This window comes from Gorilla gorilla, chromosome 4 (assembly GCF_029281585.2).
Source record: "Gorilla gorilla gorilla isolate KB3781 chromosome 4, NHGRI_mGorGor1-v2.1_pri, whole genome shotgun sequence".
NCBI lineage: Eukaryota > Metazoa > Chordata > Mammalia > Primates > Hominidae > Gorilla > Gorilla gorilla.
In genome coordinates, this window is record NC_073228.2 from 100,325,150 (window position 1) to 100,341,438 (window position 16,289).

Genomic DNA, 16,289 nt, shown 5'->3' on the forward strand with positions numbered 1-16,289 from the left:
AGCCAGGATGAGCCAGGGGAAGGAATTTCACAAGGTAATGTCATCAGTTAAGGCAGGGACTGGCCATTTTCACTTCTTTTGTGGTGGAATGTCATCCATTAAGGCAGGAACAGGCCATTTTCACTTCTTTTGTGATTCTTCAGTTACTTCAGCCATCTGGATGTATATGTGCAGGTCACAGGGGATATGATGGCTTAGCTTGGGTTCAGAAGCCTGACAGTCCAGACCATTGGGATTATTGAATATAACATTCTAGATTATTCAGTAGTGATTTCAAATATACATGGTATATGGCAATATGCAATTGTAATAATATGCAGTTTTTCTAAAGTGTGAATAACTTTCCGCAAAAGAAGGCCAGCTGCTACTTCTAGTGTTGGAGGTATGTGGAAAGGTTCCAGGACTAAGAAAGAAGTGGCCTTTGTACATGTCTTAAATATTTCAGAATAAATTAGAAGACAGAGGGAGAACAATAATTCTTAGATATATGAGTCAGTTTTCTGAGTTGCAAACAGATCCCTCTCTAGTTAGTTTAAACAGAAAATAAATTTATTGTAGGATATCATGTAGATTATAGATCCTCTAGGAGAGCCAGAATATTGAGCTTAGAGGCCATGCTTCCAGGAACAACGCTTAAATGACACTACTGATTGCTCCAGCAAAAGCCTCACTCCCACCATTTCTGGACACAGATACCATAACTTCCACTGCTGAGTCTGGTCAATGGATGCCAAGATTTCTACCATGGCTGCCCCCAAATTTTGGGCACATATGCCACTATGCTCATGAGAAAATAAATGTTAGGTGGTTCCTGGTAATGAAGCCACAGTGTTCTCTTACAAGTCCATGTTGCATATGGGTATTTCTTATTGTTAGATCTACATCCTACCTCTGGCATAGATACCGACTGGCTGGGAAGGTGAATTTCCAACTTCTGCTTTGTGGCGGCTTGACTACAAAGGCTGAGACTCCCCAAACACGGGAAAGATGTTCAAAATATCCTGGGTGACCACAAAAAGCAACTAAGATCTACTGCACTGGAACTAGAAAAAGTGAGATGTTAAATTGGATATAATGTTTCGTGTAAAGGAGCAGGAACTCTATGCCATCATATTATTTGCAGTTGTGAGATTTTGCAAGGGTCCGGGGTATAGTCCTCATAACTATCAAATATTTTTGTACTCTGACATATAATGTAAACATTTTGCAAAAAGTACACAAAGAACTGTCACCAGAATAATGGTACTTACAAGGAGCTTAATTGAAACTTGAAAGTTTAACATTTGGAGCAAAATACATAATAGAGTAATCCAATTGGAATACCCTCATGTAGTAATACCAGAAATTCTGAAAAATGTAAATAAACAGATAGATGTTATGACAGTATCTAAAGGATTGGTAACTATTTGGTACATGTGGTAGTAATTTACATTATATGGAGGTTTTCTTATAACTTCCTCTTTTGAACATAAATTCTGTTTGATATTTGGGGTATTATTTTTATCATTATATTAGCTTACGAATCTGAATCTCAGATAAATGAACTTTTTTTTTTCTTTTTTTTTTTGTAAGACGGAGTCTCTGTCGCCCAGGCTGGAATGCAGTGGCGCCATCTCGGCTCACTGCAAGCTCCGCCTCACCGGTTCACGCCATTCTCCTGCCTCAGCCGCCCGACTAGGTGGGACTAGGTGGTGCCAGCCACCACGCCCGGCTAATTTTTTTGTATTTTTAGTAGACACGGGGTTTTCCCGTGTTAGCCAGGATGGTCTCGATCACCTGACCGTGTGATCCTCCCGCCTTAGCCTCCCGAAGTGCTGGGATTACAGGTGTGAGCCACCACGCCCGGCCTGAACTTATTTTTTAAGTCATCTACTTGTTAAGTGACACATGAGTCTTGAACCCAGAGTTTTCACTTTTAATTTCATGAAGATAAAGAATCTGAGGAAGGTCCTCCTATCAAGCACAACATGGAGGAAGCTGTGCAAAGAGATGCTGAGATTCCCAGGAGCCTCTTTGGGCTGCCCAAACTTGCCAGTTTCCTTCTTTCTGGTTGTCTGGTCAATTTCCATTAAGGGAATTCCAGTTCTGATTCTTCTTGGGCCACACTTCTAGTTCAAGTTACTGCTATGAAGGATATTCTCCAATTTTCACAATTAGTCCATGAAACAATCATTAGACAGATATTTGTTGAGTAGCTGTGAACAAGGTCCTGCGCTGGGCGCTGCAATCATTCTTCCACTCCTCGGCAGACAGGTCGTTCGCCCTCTTGCTTATGTGGGGAAGGAAAGTCCAGTCAGAATCCTCTGTATGACAAGTCTACCACTAGTTGGATGATAAAGGTTTAATGTGCAGACACAGATTACAATTTTAGTTTTATAGGTTTCCCTCCTTGGTTAGAATTAGTAGTTTAATATTGGCACTGTTTTTTTGTTCTACTTTGTTTTAAGAATTTTTAGAGATGATACAGTTGTATACTCTCTCTCTCTTTCTAGCTTCTGGCTCATGATTTGTAATCTTGTTAATGTCTTTTCTAACCAATCAAAATAAGTAAAAATGTGTTTTTATAGTAGTGTTGCCATAGAATTAATGAGGCCTAACCATGTACAATCTCTGTGTGATTGGTCCCCAAAATAGTATTTGTGTGGTATTCTAACATTTCAGCAAATAATATATTTAAAGGTTTTCTTTTCAATCTTTAATGAAATCAAAAGCTTTCCTCCTCAATCTTTTTGTATTCATTTCAGATTTATCTAGGCAAACTGATATTAATAATTTTTATCAAGGTAATAGGAATACGATACTTTTTACTAGATTTTCTAATATATATGAAAAAATATTTAACTTCAGATTTTTTAAACTAATCCAGAAGAAAAGCAACTTAAGTTTTTAAATTTAGAAGACATAGATTTTTCTTATTTTTATTATTGGTATTCTAATAGTATACTAAGAAAATGTAATATAAGCTACTTATAAAATAGTACATGCAATTAAATGAAGTCAGTGTACTACACTATAATAGTTTGTCATTGGACAGAACTCATCAGTTGGCCGGTTAGTACATGTGAATTTTGCATGAAGTACAAGGGACTTTCAGTTCTGGGCAACCAGTGCCAGTGAAAGTACCCTACTGGCCAAGATGGAAATTACTTTGATTTTGAGGTTCCTTGTTTCACATGCATTAAAAAAAAATTATCGAGTATCTACTGAATGCCAAGGACTCATTTAGGCTCTGGAGGTATAAAGAACTAAATAAGACAAACAAGATCCCTGCTGTCATGGAAACTATTATTTAGTATGGAGAATTGAAAATAAACTAGTAAACACATAAATAATTGAGAGCATCTCAAAGAGATAGACATGTAATTTAGATGGTAAACAGGGCAATGGGCTATAAATTAATTGGGGTAACTTTACACAACGTTGGTCAGTGATGTCCTTTCTAAAAGGGTGACGTTGTTGCTGTGACCTGAATGATGTGAAGCAACTATCTATGGAACAATGTGTGTTAGTGTTTCACATGGATGCCATGCATATTTTTGTTTTAATGGTTAGACTAGAGTGATGCTTCCACTCAGTGAGATAGAGCAGTGTATTTAAATATGTGTTAGTTTGCTCAAACTTTTGTGATGCTTTTCTAATACATCCTGGTTATTTTTCTTAAATATTCCTATTCCAGCACTAAGAGTACAGAGTTAATTCCTTTATGAGGTCCTGTTTGAAGTGCAACTGCCGATGTATAATTTCACAAACATCATTCCGCCTCTAGTAATGTTATTTCCTTGCAGCAATAATAGTCCAAGTGGGTAAGTGCTACCATAGCGGAAATTACAGGGAGCTAAGGGCTTGTCTAGCTCTATTTTGGAGGCTAGGTAAGGCTTTCTGTAATAAGAGATTTCTAAACTGTGATCTGAAGGACAAAGAGAATTTTCCCAGGCCCAGGGAATAGGAGGACAAGACAGAAAAGTCTTCTACACAGAGGAACATGTGCAAAGGCCTTTGGAGAGAGAGAGAACGTGGTACATTTGGGGAACTGCCAATAATTTGCATTTGGCTGAAGTGTATAGTTCAAGAGATAAAGTGATAAAAGAGAAGGCAGTCTAGAGAAAGGAGCAGGAGCTGATTACAGATAAGCTTTGCTGAAGATTTTAGGCTGAGGAAAAGGACAACTTTTATTCATTAATTCAGCAAAACTTTATGAAGTGCCTTATGTGCTATGCACTGTTTTAGGCACTGGGAATACATCAGTGAACAGACAGAAGTCCCCACCTTCATTCTGTCTACATTCTAGGGGGCAAGGTAGATAGCAAACTAAGAAATTCTTAGGTAAGATGCCAAGTTTTTGAGGATTTTTGAGCTTGATGCAATATGGAAGCAATTTTTCAACTGGTAACACTAGAGAAGTCACAGGTTAACACCAAAGAATATGTATATTTTTGACAATGCCACTTGAGATTTTGGCATACTTTCACTTTTCTGAGTGAAACTAAACTAAAAGTTTATCAGTCACAAGGACTGGCTTTTCTTTCTTCCTGAGCCCCTTCTGATAAGGACCTTTTCATAACCCTGTATCGCGTGAGTTCTCAATGGTGTTAATTAAATTAGTAGAGCAGTAAATTGGTAGTGAGGCTGCTATTGCTTTCTTAAATAATTTGGAGCTCAATGGAATTACATTGTTTTGCAGAGATTCTTTAATAATGTGCCTTTAAGCTTAGGACTGCATCATCTAAATTTCTCTGTCATAGAACTTTTTGGAAATTGTACCAAACTGGGAGTATATGCTATTATAATACTTAAGAATTCAAATAACTTTTCATGTCTTAATGCATTTGCCCTAAAGTAAGAGTTGGTCACACATGTGAGTTGAATCTAAGAAGTTTAGTTTTGTGATTAAGCAAATTTATTATGATTATTATTATTATTAATTTTAGAGATGGTGAAATTATCCCTCATTAAAAAATCTACTCTGCACTTTACCAACGGAGTAGATTTTGCTGAAGTGCTAACAGATTGCTCTAAAGATACATTCCAAATTACCACCAACTTCCTATTTTGGGAAAAAAAGAAAGGAATCCAGTTTTAAGCCTCTGTCTCTTTAAAACAAAATGGGAGGTGGTGAACTATGTGGCACTTTTGATTATATGTTGAAACCACACTAAGTCCCTGAAATCCAAGAGAATATTGTACTCTGGTCCTTTGTGCAGAATGCTCACATGAGTGCTTACAGGAACCAATCCAGAAGCAAATTGCTGCTGATAGTAACTGACAGCATGAATTACTGCATTTTCAGAGACTCTGCCAGGATCAACCCGTATGATCTCACTTTTGCTCATATAGCAAGCTGAATATGTGCATGTGCTAGAACAAGCCTCCCAAGTTCAGGGAATGGCAAAGTCTCTCAGCAGTTTGAAAATAGCCAGCACCTTTGAAATGAATCACTGTGGCATCTAGTCAGCTCATACTTATAAAACCGGTTTTTCTTTGGTTAATTCTGACCTTAAGCATGTAAAATCTCTTAGAAAAAGGAGGAACTGATTCATCTGTTTATTTGTCGTGTGAAAACCAGACAAGTCAATGAGTGCTGAGGACAACATCAATTTCTCCTTAGCAAGCCAAGCTGCTTCTGGTTCTGCAACTCACTCTGGTCCATTTGGAGACGTTTTGCAGCTAGTGATTCACCTGTTGATTCTTAACAACTTTCAGAAATCTTCCTGTAATTTTGAACAAATAAGAACATTGAAGGAAGAACTGTACTCTTCGCTAGAAATACTCAATTGACATAAAATATATCTGATGGAAAATGCTCTAAAAATGAATTCATATTTTGTATACCAACACAACCAAGATCACTAAAATATAATTCAAACATGAGAAGAACTCATCTCAAATATACATATCTGGACATAAAAGTAGGAACTGGAAACATTTGTCCAAAAGATGAAACCATAGATTCAATATCCACAACCCAAGATCAGTCTCAAGATCTCTTCCATTATTTCAGGACATTATAAAACTCACCTAAATAGTAATAAAATTGCAGGGGAATCTGCATGATTTAATGCCTTTGCCCATCATTAGCAATGTAATCTACTATTTCTGGGAAAACATAGACCTTCTGAGGTCTTGAACTCTGTTCTTGGCAGACAAAAAGCCTTCCAGGTCATCTTTAAAGACATATTTATTTTTAATTCTTAGGTCTACACATGTTTTCTGTTAATAAGTTGGACTCTTAAGATTGTATTCGCTTCTTTATTTATTTAAAAAAATACTCAGTTCTCCTGAAACAATGGTGCCTTTGAAAATGAGGGGGCTAATAGAATAGAAGAAAAAAAAAGAAGCCTTTCCTTCTTTGGTCCATGTTTTGCTTTCTTTAGAAGGGGTGATGGGCTCTAGTCTTTGCAGGATATTTCTCAGTGAGTTAGCACTGCTCTAATGGTGGCCTCTGAGAGAAAGAGGAAAAGTGGGAGAGCCTTGTTTGTCATGGGGGAGCACTGGCTGGTTGAAGACAATCTGAAGGGGAGGTTTTTTATCTTGGAGAGCCCTTCCTGGGGAAAATCAGAGGTGGAGATAGACAATCCCAGCATGGTACATGGGATAATATGATGGAGTAATGGGTGCATAGATGAGAGAGCACTTATCTCTCAACTTGGACATTTTACAGGCCTCTTTCTACAGGCCTCATTCAACAGGTTCAAACTCAACTGATTACTTCTTGCTCCTCCTTCTGTGTTCCTGATCTCAATGAAGCCCCATCTTCCATCCCAGCAAGAAGACAGAGAAACTTAGGGGTTCCCTCTTGACTCTCTTTTGCCCTTGTACACCAATCAGTCACGAAGACCTGTCAATTATAACTCATTTATCTCTCTCAAGTTCTCAAATTTCATCTTCTTCTCATACTAAATACATATATGTCCTCTTCTTTACAAATAAGCCTGCTAACTGCCCCATCCTTGGTCTCTCCAATCTGATCTCTATCTACACTGTCTAAAACACACATATGACTATCTCATTCTTTTACTTAAAAGGCTCTCCATTGCGTTCAGGAAAAAAATAAAATCGAAACTCCCTTAAATGGAATATTTACCTCTCAATGAATATTCCCTGTCCCACCCTTGCTTCATCACAGGTTTTGTCTTGAATGCCCTCTCTCTGTCCTTTCTTCTCCTGGATAATTCCTATTTATCTTTCACATTTTGATTCAGCTATTACCTCCTCCTGGAAGACTTCCCCAAACCTCTTCCTGACCCTCATCACAAAAGGTTCCCAGTGTCCCTTGTTTTGACCACTGTACTAATACATCATGTATCTTGAGGGCAAGCGCAGGGTTTTCATTGTTTCCAACTCAGCAGCTAGCATAGTGTCTGGCACATTGTAGATGAATGAATATGGGGATTAATCAGACAAAGTGACACAGAGAAGGTGGAGTTGTGCTGACTCACACTTGAGGGAGGAATAGGACAAAGCAGAGAGGGGTATTTAAGTCAGAGGGAGCATGTGCAGGAGCACGAGAGCACTTGTCACGTTGAGAGAACGTTACACGGTTTAGAACTGCTAGAGCGTAGGCTGGGCGCGTGGCTCACACCTGTAATCCCAGCACTTTGGGAGGCCAAGGCGGGTGGATCACGAGGTCAGGAGATCGAGACCATCCTGGCTAACACGGTGAAACCTCATCTCTACTAAAAATACAAAAAAATTAGCCAGGCGTGGTGGCGGGTGCCATAGTCCCAGCTACTCCCGAGGCTGAGGCAGGAGAATGGCAGGAACCCGGGAGGTGGAGCTTGCAGTGAGCTGAGATTGCAGCCTGGGAGACAGAGCGAGACTCCATCTCAAAAAAAAAAAAAAAAAAAAAAAAAAGAACTGCTAGAGCGTAAAAGGTGAGATACAGACATCTGTGGCATGAGACATGTTCAGGAGTTGCACATTTGTTGTAATCTGAGGCCAGCTTTTCTCAAAGGTCAGAGAGGCTTCCTGAGGCTCTCAGTAGTTACGAATGATGAAATGTCCAAGCAGGATTATACCATGTGTGATAATCTTATACACTTACATTTAACAAATTAGCCCCTTCGACAGAAAAGTTACAATGCATTTTAATTTTGTTATTTATGGGAAATTATAGGATTTACATAAGAATATTTGTTCATAGTACACCAGGGGAGGTGTGATCAGAAAGTGTGAAACAAGTTTAAAGTTGTGAGATAAATGTCTTCTTAAAATATTGTAAGCATATCTCTGGGACCATATGTAGAGCCTCCTCACGAGGTAACATAAAAGTTAAACTTTGAGAACATCAGCTAAGAACCAAATGGTCCTTCACATTCTCAGTCCCTTGTTTTCCGCAACGATCATATGAAAACATTTTCATTTTAACTGCTTAGAAAATGAACAAAGAAATAAAATGTTAAAACGAGAAAAGGGAAAATTTGAAAAATAAGAACAGAAAGGGAAAGACACATGGAAAAATGTTTAGAAAAATGATTAAAATTAGGGTGGTAAATACTTTTTAAAAATAAAGTAAGGCATATTCACAATTTCAAGTAAAATAGGTCAGTAGCTCAATGGAAATATTTAATTACTGTAGTTGAGGGAAATTGTCTAGCTGTGATTTCTTCATGTAAACAGTGGATGCAAGAACAAGCAAACCAAGCTTGGAGCAACTCAGTGAGCAAATACACTTCCCTGATATGCTGGAAGGCTCAGCAAGGTTTAATTCATCCTCCAGAGTGTTGTGAAAGTTTAAACTGCATCTAGAACCAAATCCCCAAACAAAATGATCAATTTATTTAAGGTAATCCTACATGCTAATATGTAGATCTCCATACAGAGCTATTATTGAGTACTTTTCTTTTCATTTTTCTTATTTTTTAAACCATTTTATGGCAGATATTTTTTCTTCTGGCTGTCAGAAAGGAAGTCATGGGATGTCTCAGAATATTCACAACAGGAAACATGCTTACATTTATAAAATGAGCACGTTGTTATTTCTCCATTCCCTGATAGAATGACTTCAGCTCTTCATTTGGACTAAAATTTTCCAGATTACTTTTAGTTCCTGATTCAATTTTGTTAGAAAAGTACAAAATTTATATATCAGGATTTTTCTCCCTCAGGAGTCACTGCAATCTTCCTTCCCAGGGTGTGGTCAAATCCTGGGGAGATTCCAGATTCTGTGCATCAAAGCACAGCAACTTTGACCTTTGCCTCATGTTCTGCATCCTTCCTGGGGCTGCTGTCACTTTCTGAGTTAGACTTGGGACACGGAGCATCAAATGGTCTTGGAGAGCCACAGTCAACCTTCCAAACAGGTTAGCAAAATTTGCAAACCACTGTTGGCCATTTTTTCTCTCCATTGCATAGCTGTGACTCAGGTCTTTGCTTCTCAGAAGGAGACAACCGAGGTGCAGATAAATGGAGCATCACAGTAACTCGGGTAGAAACAGATTTAGGAAGAACACAGCTTCTTAACTTTTGCTTCTGTGTTTTAATTTTCATTTTTCACAATATTTGGTTTATGGTTATTTGTTCATTAGGGGAACTAGGGGAAATACCATTTTATACTTTAAGTGTACTTTATATAAAAATAACTTGAAAATATGGCCAAACTTGTAATATTTTATTTCTAGTTAGATGCATAAATATGCAGACATTAAAATAGATGAGTTAGAGGTTATTATAACATCAATTTTGTTATATAAACGTACTGAGGAAGATTAGAAGTAGTGGTTTCATTTATTACTTTTTAATCAACTGGAAAGCCTCAGTGGCACCAGTTTTCAAAACAGCATTTTTCTCGTTTCTATAAAATGGATAAGGACAACAAGAGCTATGTTAAATTCTTCTGCGTAACAGTCAAATAAAATACTCATGATTTAAAAATGTCTTTCATATTTAGTATGTATCTTTAACTTCTTCAGTGAGGGTCTTAATATTTATCTTGAAACACTTTGTAAGTTTCTGTCTCTTTTCTCTTCCTGATATGTACTTCATGTTTTAGGTCCCTGCAAATAGTCCTCTGGGTTAGAAGTTGCTTCCAGAATTCCTGGGGTGTCTGCTAGTTAACCTGTTTGATGTCTGTGGGGCATTGTTGGGAAGGCATTTGGTGATTTGAACTTGAGATCCTTGGCTGGTGGAGAAGTCCTTACTTGGGCTTGGAATTTGGGCCTGGAGTAAGGCATGAGTTTCCCCTTTGGAACCCTCCTATGAGTTGGAGTAAAGAAAGAAGGAAAAGAAGTATTCTTCTCTGAACAGGTTTTTGCTATCAGCTAGGATTTAATTACAGTATGATGTGGGTGTAAAGAAACACCTTTAATCGTGGAGTCTACTTTGGGGAAAGATGAATTGATTTTAAATCAAGTGTAGGTAAAAGTTTGTATCCATCCAAATGATGGTATTATATGTCAGACTTACCATATAAATATCAGATATAATGTGTGACATACAAAGATTGATGCAGAATTCCATTACAATATAGTATTAATTCATTTATTTATTCAACAAATATGTATTGGGTATATTCTATAAGCCAGATACTGTGATAGATGCTGAAGAACTCCTAAGCAAACACAACAGTCTACTTTTCTTCCATTTCTAATTTTTTTATTTTTTAGTTTTTGCGGGTGTTTGTTGCAGCACTGTTTATAATACAGTCTACTTTAATAATACAAGGTTTCTGGCCGGGCATGGTGGCTTACGCCTGTAATCCCAGCACTTTGGGAGGCCGAGGCGGCCGGATCACGAGGTCAGGAGATCGAGACCATCCTGGCTAACACAGTGAAACCCCGTCTCTACTAAAATTACAAAAAAATTAGCTGGGCGTGGTGGTAGGCGCCTGTAGTCCCAGCTCCTCGGGAGGCTGAGGCAGGAGAATGGCACGAACCCGGGAGGCAGAGCTTGCAGTAAGCCGAGATCGCGCGCCACTGCACTCCAGCCTGCGTGACAGAACAAGACACCGTCTCAAAAAAAAAAAAATAAATAAAATAATAATAATAATAATACAATGTTTCTGAATGTGCAATGTTAAGAAAAAGCAAGATAGTACATATTTTAAAAACATTTCCTGTTTGCTTTGATGAAGCAAAAATTATACATTGGTATGTAATTTGCTATTTACCAGTTTCCTGGCTACTTTATCTGACAGATTAAAAAATTATTAAAAATATTATTTAAAAGTTTAAATAATGTCATAATTAAAATAGTTTGAAAAGAAATATGTTGTATTTTGGGAGCCAATATATTTTGTCCAAGTAGAAAAGATCTTAAGAAAAAGACATCCCTTAAAAGCTATTTGGAATTTTTTTCAGAAACACTGGTAATTCTAGATCTATTACCAATAACAATTTTATTATGAAGCATTACTTCTTTTTTATTATCTTTGATTTTTTTTCCACATATTTATATCAGCATATTATTATCCAGAAGAAAGAGCTTCGGGACTTGCATTCAAAAACTTGGTTTAAGTTCAGAGTTTGCTCTTTGTGGTTGTGTAATTTTGGGGAGTCGCATTTACCCTCTTTTGGCCTTGTTTCTTCATCTGTAAAATGATACAATGGGACATATTGAATAATTGTCAAAGTCCCTTCCAATTTTAACATTCCCTCGTTCTTTAATCTTCTGGATTTGAGGGTGGAATGTAGGCACATGGACATGAACATTATGTTGAAATATGCTATTAAAAACATAAACAACCCAGAATTTTGGATTTAGCTGGAGTTATGAATTAGTTCTGGTTGCTTATACCACAATATCATATAGACTTCTGTCCACTGCTAGATTTATACTTTACTGATTAATATTTTCCAAAGAAAAATGCATATGTATGGGTAAGCGAGGCGTTTAGAATGAGGGTAGCATTTAATCACAGAAATTCAGGACCATCCCAAAGTATACATACTGACATTGTCTTTGGCCAGGATAGGTACAGCCCAGACAATGATGCTCTCAGATTAAGTCCCAAATCACAACTGCATCACAGCACTGCAGACATCCTGTTGACTCAAGACCCAGGATCCCAACTCATTTTTGACACCTCCTTATTTAGTCTTTCCTGATATCTTCCTAAGTTGGAAGCACTCTCTTACTTCTTTATGCTCCAGTTCACTTATTCAGTCTGGCACTAAAATAAACTACATACAACTCTCTCTTCTTTTTTCTTCAACTTTGATTTTAAGTTCAAGGGTACATATGCAGGATGTGCAATTTTGTTATATAGGTAAATTCGTGCCACGGTGGTTTGCTGCACAGATCATCCCATCACCTAGGTATTAAGCCCAGCATCCATTAGCTGTTCTTCCTGACGCTCTCCCCGACACCACCCCAACAGGCCCCAGTGTGTGTTGTTCCTGCCCATGTGTCCGTGTGTTCTCATCATTCAGCTCCTACTTATAAGTGAGGATGTGTGGTGTTTGGTTTTCTCTTCCTGTGTTAGTTTGCTGAGGGTAATGGCTTCCAAATCCATCCATGTCTCTGCAAAGGACATGATCTCATTCTTTTTTATGGCTGCATAGTATTCCATGGTGTATATGTACCACATTTTCTTTATCCATTCTATCATTAATGGGCATTTAGGTTGATTCCACGCCTTTGCTATTGTGAATAGTGCTGCAGTAAACATATGCATGCATGTATCTTTATAACAGAATGATATATATTCTTTTGGATATATACCCAGTAATGTGATTGCTAGGTCAAATGGTATTTCTGCCTCTAGGTTTTTGAGGAATCATCACACTGTCTTCCACAATAGCTGAATTAATTTACACTTCCACCAACAGCATAACTGCATTCCTTTTTCTCCACAACCTCACCAGCATCTGTTTTTTGACTTTTTAATAATCGCCATTCTGACTGGCATGAGATAGTATCTCATTGTGGTTTTGATTTGTATTTCTCTATCAGTGATGTTGAGCTTTTTCCATATTATTATTGGCCACGTGTATGTCTTCTTTTGAGAAGTTTCTGTTCATGTCCTTTGCCCACTTTTTAATGGAGTTGTTTGTTTTTTTCTTGTAAATTTGTTTAAGTTCCTTGTAGACTCTGGATATTAGACCTTTGTCAGATGAATACATTGCAAAAATTTTGTCTTATTCTGTAGGTTGTCTGTTCACTTTCATGATAGTTTATTTTGCTGTGCAGAAGCTCTTTAGTTGATTTGTATCCCATTTTGTCAATTTTTGCTTTGTTGCAATTGCTTTTGCTGTTTTCGTTATGAAATCTTTGCCCATGCCTATGTCCTGAATGATATTGCCTAGATTTTCTTCAAGGGTTTTTGTAGTTTTGGGTTTTACATTGAAGTCTTTAAGTCATCTTGAGTTAATTTTTGTATATGGCATAAGGAAGGGGTCCAGTTTCAATTTTCTGCATATGGCTAGCCAGCACTCTTAGCACCATTTATTAAATAGGGAGTCCTTTCTCCATTGCATGTTTTTGTCAAGTTTGTTAAACATCACATGGTTGTAGGTGTATGGTCTTATTTCTGAGTTCTCTATTCTGTTCAATTGGTCTGTGTGTCTGTTCTTGTACCAGTGCCATGCTGTTTTGGTTACTGCACCCTTGTAGTATAGTTTGAAGTTGGGTAGCATGATTCCTCCAGATTTGTTCTTTTTGCTTAGGGTTGTCTTGGCTATTTGGGCTCTTTTTTGGTTCCGTGTGAATTTTTAATTTTTTTTTGTAGTTCTGTGAAGAATGCTAATGGTAGTTTAAAGGGAATTGAATTGAATATATAAATTACTTGAAGCAGTATGGCCATTTTCAACATATTGATTCCTCCTATTCATGAGCATGAAATGTTTCTTCATTTGTTTGTGTCCTGTCTGATTTCTTTGTGCAGTGGTTTATAGTTATCCTTTAAAAGGTCCTTCACTTCCCATGTTAGCTGTATTCACAGATATTTTATTCTTTTTGTAGCAATTGTGAATGGGAATTCATTCATGATTTGGCTTTCTGCTTGTCTGTTGTTGGTGTATAGGAATGTTAGTGATTTTTGCACATTGATTTTATATTCTGAGATTTTGAAGTTGCTTATCAGCTTAAGAAACTTTTGGGCTGAGACAATGGGGTTTTCTAGATATAGGATCATGTCATCTGCAAACAAAGATAATTTGACTTCCTCGCTTCCTATTTGAATACCCTTCATTTCTTTCTCTTGCCTGATTGCCCTGGCTGGAACTTCCAATACTATGTTGGGTAGGAGTGGTGAGACAGGGCATCCTTGTCTTGTGCCAGTTTTCAAGGGGAATGCTTCCAGTTTTTGCACATTCAGTATGATATTGGCTGTGGGTTTGTCGTATATAACTCTTATTATTTTGATGTGTGTTCCTTCAATACCTAGTTTATTGAGAGTTTTTAACATGAAGAGATGTTGAATTTTATCAAAAGCTTTTTCTGCATCTATTGAGATAATTATGTGGTTTTTGACTTCAGTCTGTTTATATGATGAGTCACATTTATTGATTTGTGTTTATTTTGAACCAATCTTGCCTCCTGAGGATGAAGCCTACTTGATCATGGTTGATAAGCTTTTTGATGTGCTGGTACATTTGGTTTGCCAGTATTCGTTGAGGATTTTTGCATTGATGTTCATCAAGGATATTGGCCTGAAGCTTTCTTTTTTTGTTGTATCTCTGCCACGTTTTGGTATTAGGATGGTGCTGGCTTTATAGAATGAGTTAGGGAGGAGTCCCTCCTTTTCAATTATTTGGAATAGTATCAGTAGAAATGGTACTAGCTCTTATTTGTACATCCGGTAGAATTCAGCTGTGAATCCTTCTGGTCCTGGGCTTCGTTTTGTTGGTAGGATATTTATTACTGCCTCAATTTCAGAACTCGTTATTGGTCAGTTCAGGGATTCAGTTTCTTCCTGTTTCAGTCTTGGGAGGCTGTATGTGTCCAGGAGTTTATTCATTTCTTCTAGATTTTCTAATTTGTGTGCATAGAGGTGCTTATAGTATTCTCTAATAGTTGTTTGTATTTCTGTGGGATCAGTGGTGATATCCCCCGTATCATTTTTGGTTGTGTTTATTTGATTCTTCTCTCTTTTCTTCTTTATTAGTCTAGCTAGAAGTCTATTCTATTAATTTCTTTAAAAAAAAAACAGCTCCTGATTTGTTGATTTTTGAAGGGTTTTTCATGTCTGTCTCCCTCAGTTCAGCTCTGATCTTGGTTATTTCTTATGTTCTATAGCTTCAGGGTTTGTTTTCTCTTGGTTCTCTAGTTCTTCTAGTTGTGATGTTAGGTTGTTAACTTGAGATCTTTCTAGCTTTTTGATGGGGGCATTTAGTGCTATAAATTTTCTTCTTAACACTGCTTTAGCTGTGTCCCAGGGATTCTGGTACATTGTCTCTTTGGTCTCATTAGTTTCAAAGAACTTCTTGTTTTCTATCTTAATTTCATTGTTTACCCAAGAGTCATTCAGTAGCAGGAACAACTCTCTCTTGCTCAATGGTTTGTAAGCTCCCTGAGAGGACTGTGACTTGTTTATCTTTGTATTTCCCCTAGTGCCTTGCACAAAGTGGGCACTCAGAAATTTTTGTTGACGTAAATACTTCAGTAGTCGAGGCTACTGAGCTTAAAAACAGCTACCTAAGTGTTATGTTTTAGCTCTTCAAGTCCCAGTGCAAGGATAGAGCTTTCTTGACTGACTGTGGTGATGGTAGAATGACTACCTGTGAGCAGTCCCATCTCTACTGAGCTGTGGGAATCTTAGCAGCTTAGTTAAGCTGAAAACAAATATTTGCCTAGGATTCTGGGAGGGGACTTCACATGCCTTTGTAGTTACCCAAGGGATGGCATCACCTTTGGTCAGCCCACTCAGTGAGCCACTCACCCACCTGGGACTGCCACATTCTCCCACAGAACCTGGATATGGGTCCTATTATTTCATTTCATCATTCATTACTTGCTGTCTACATAGGTCTAAGCCTTTTTATTACACAAAATGATGCTAACCTGAAGAGAGATTGAGACACTAAATACAAAACCATCTACAGAAAGATTAGTTTATAGGAAGATTATAGAAAGATTATCTATACAAATATTTAGTAGTAAAATATACTGTTTTCTGCCCTTTTTGCAAATCTCATTCTTCTGAGTTAAAATTATTTTTAATTTTTTCCAATGGATCTTTCCATAAATTTGGTAATATGTTATATTATTATTTCTTGATTAGTCCACTTTAAATATGAGTGATGATTTTCTTCTCTAAATGTTGTGGATTTAACCTATTGAAACACTACTCAACTTTTTTCCCATTCTTTCTCCCAATGTTTGATATTATGTTATTAATTTTAGTTTTTCTTTGT

The 16,289-nt window shown here is 37.3% G+C and overlaps 1 long non-coding RNA gene across 1 annotated transcript in view; it reads left to right on the forward strand.

Moving 5' to 3' along the window:
• LOC134758441 (uncharacterized) overlaps positions 1 to 16,289 on the forward strand; it is a 425,889-nt gene that overhangs the window by 210,720 nt on the left and 198,880 nt on the right. The gene's annotated exons all lie outside the window — the stretch shown is intronic.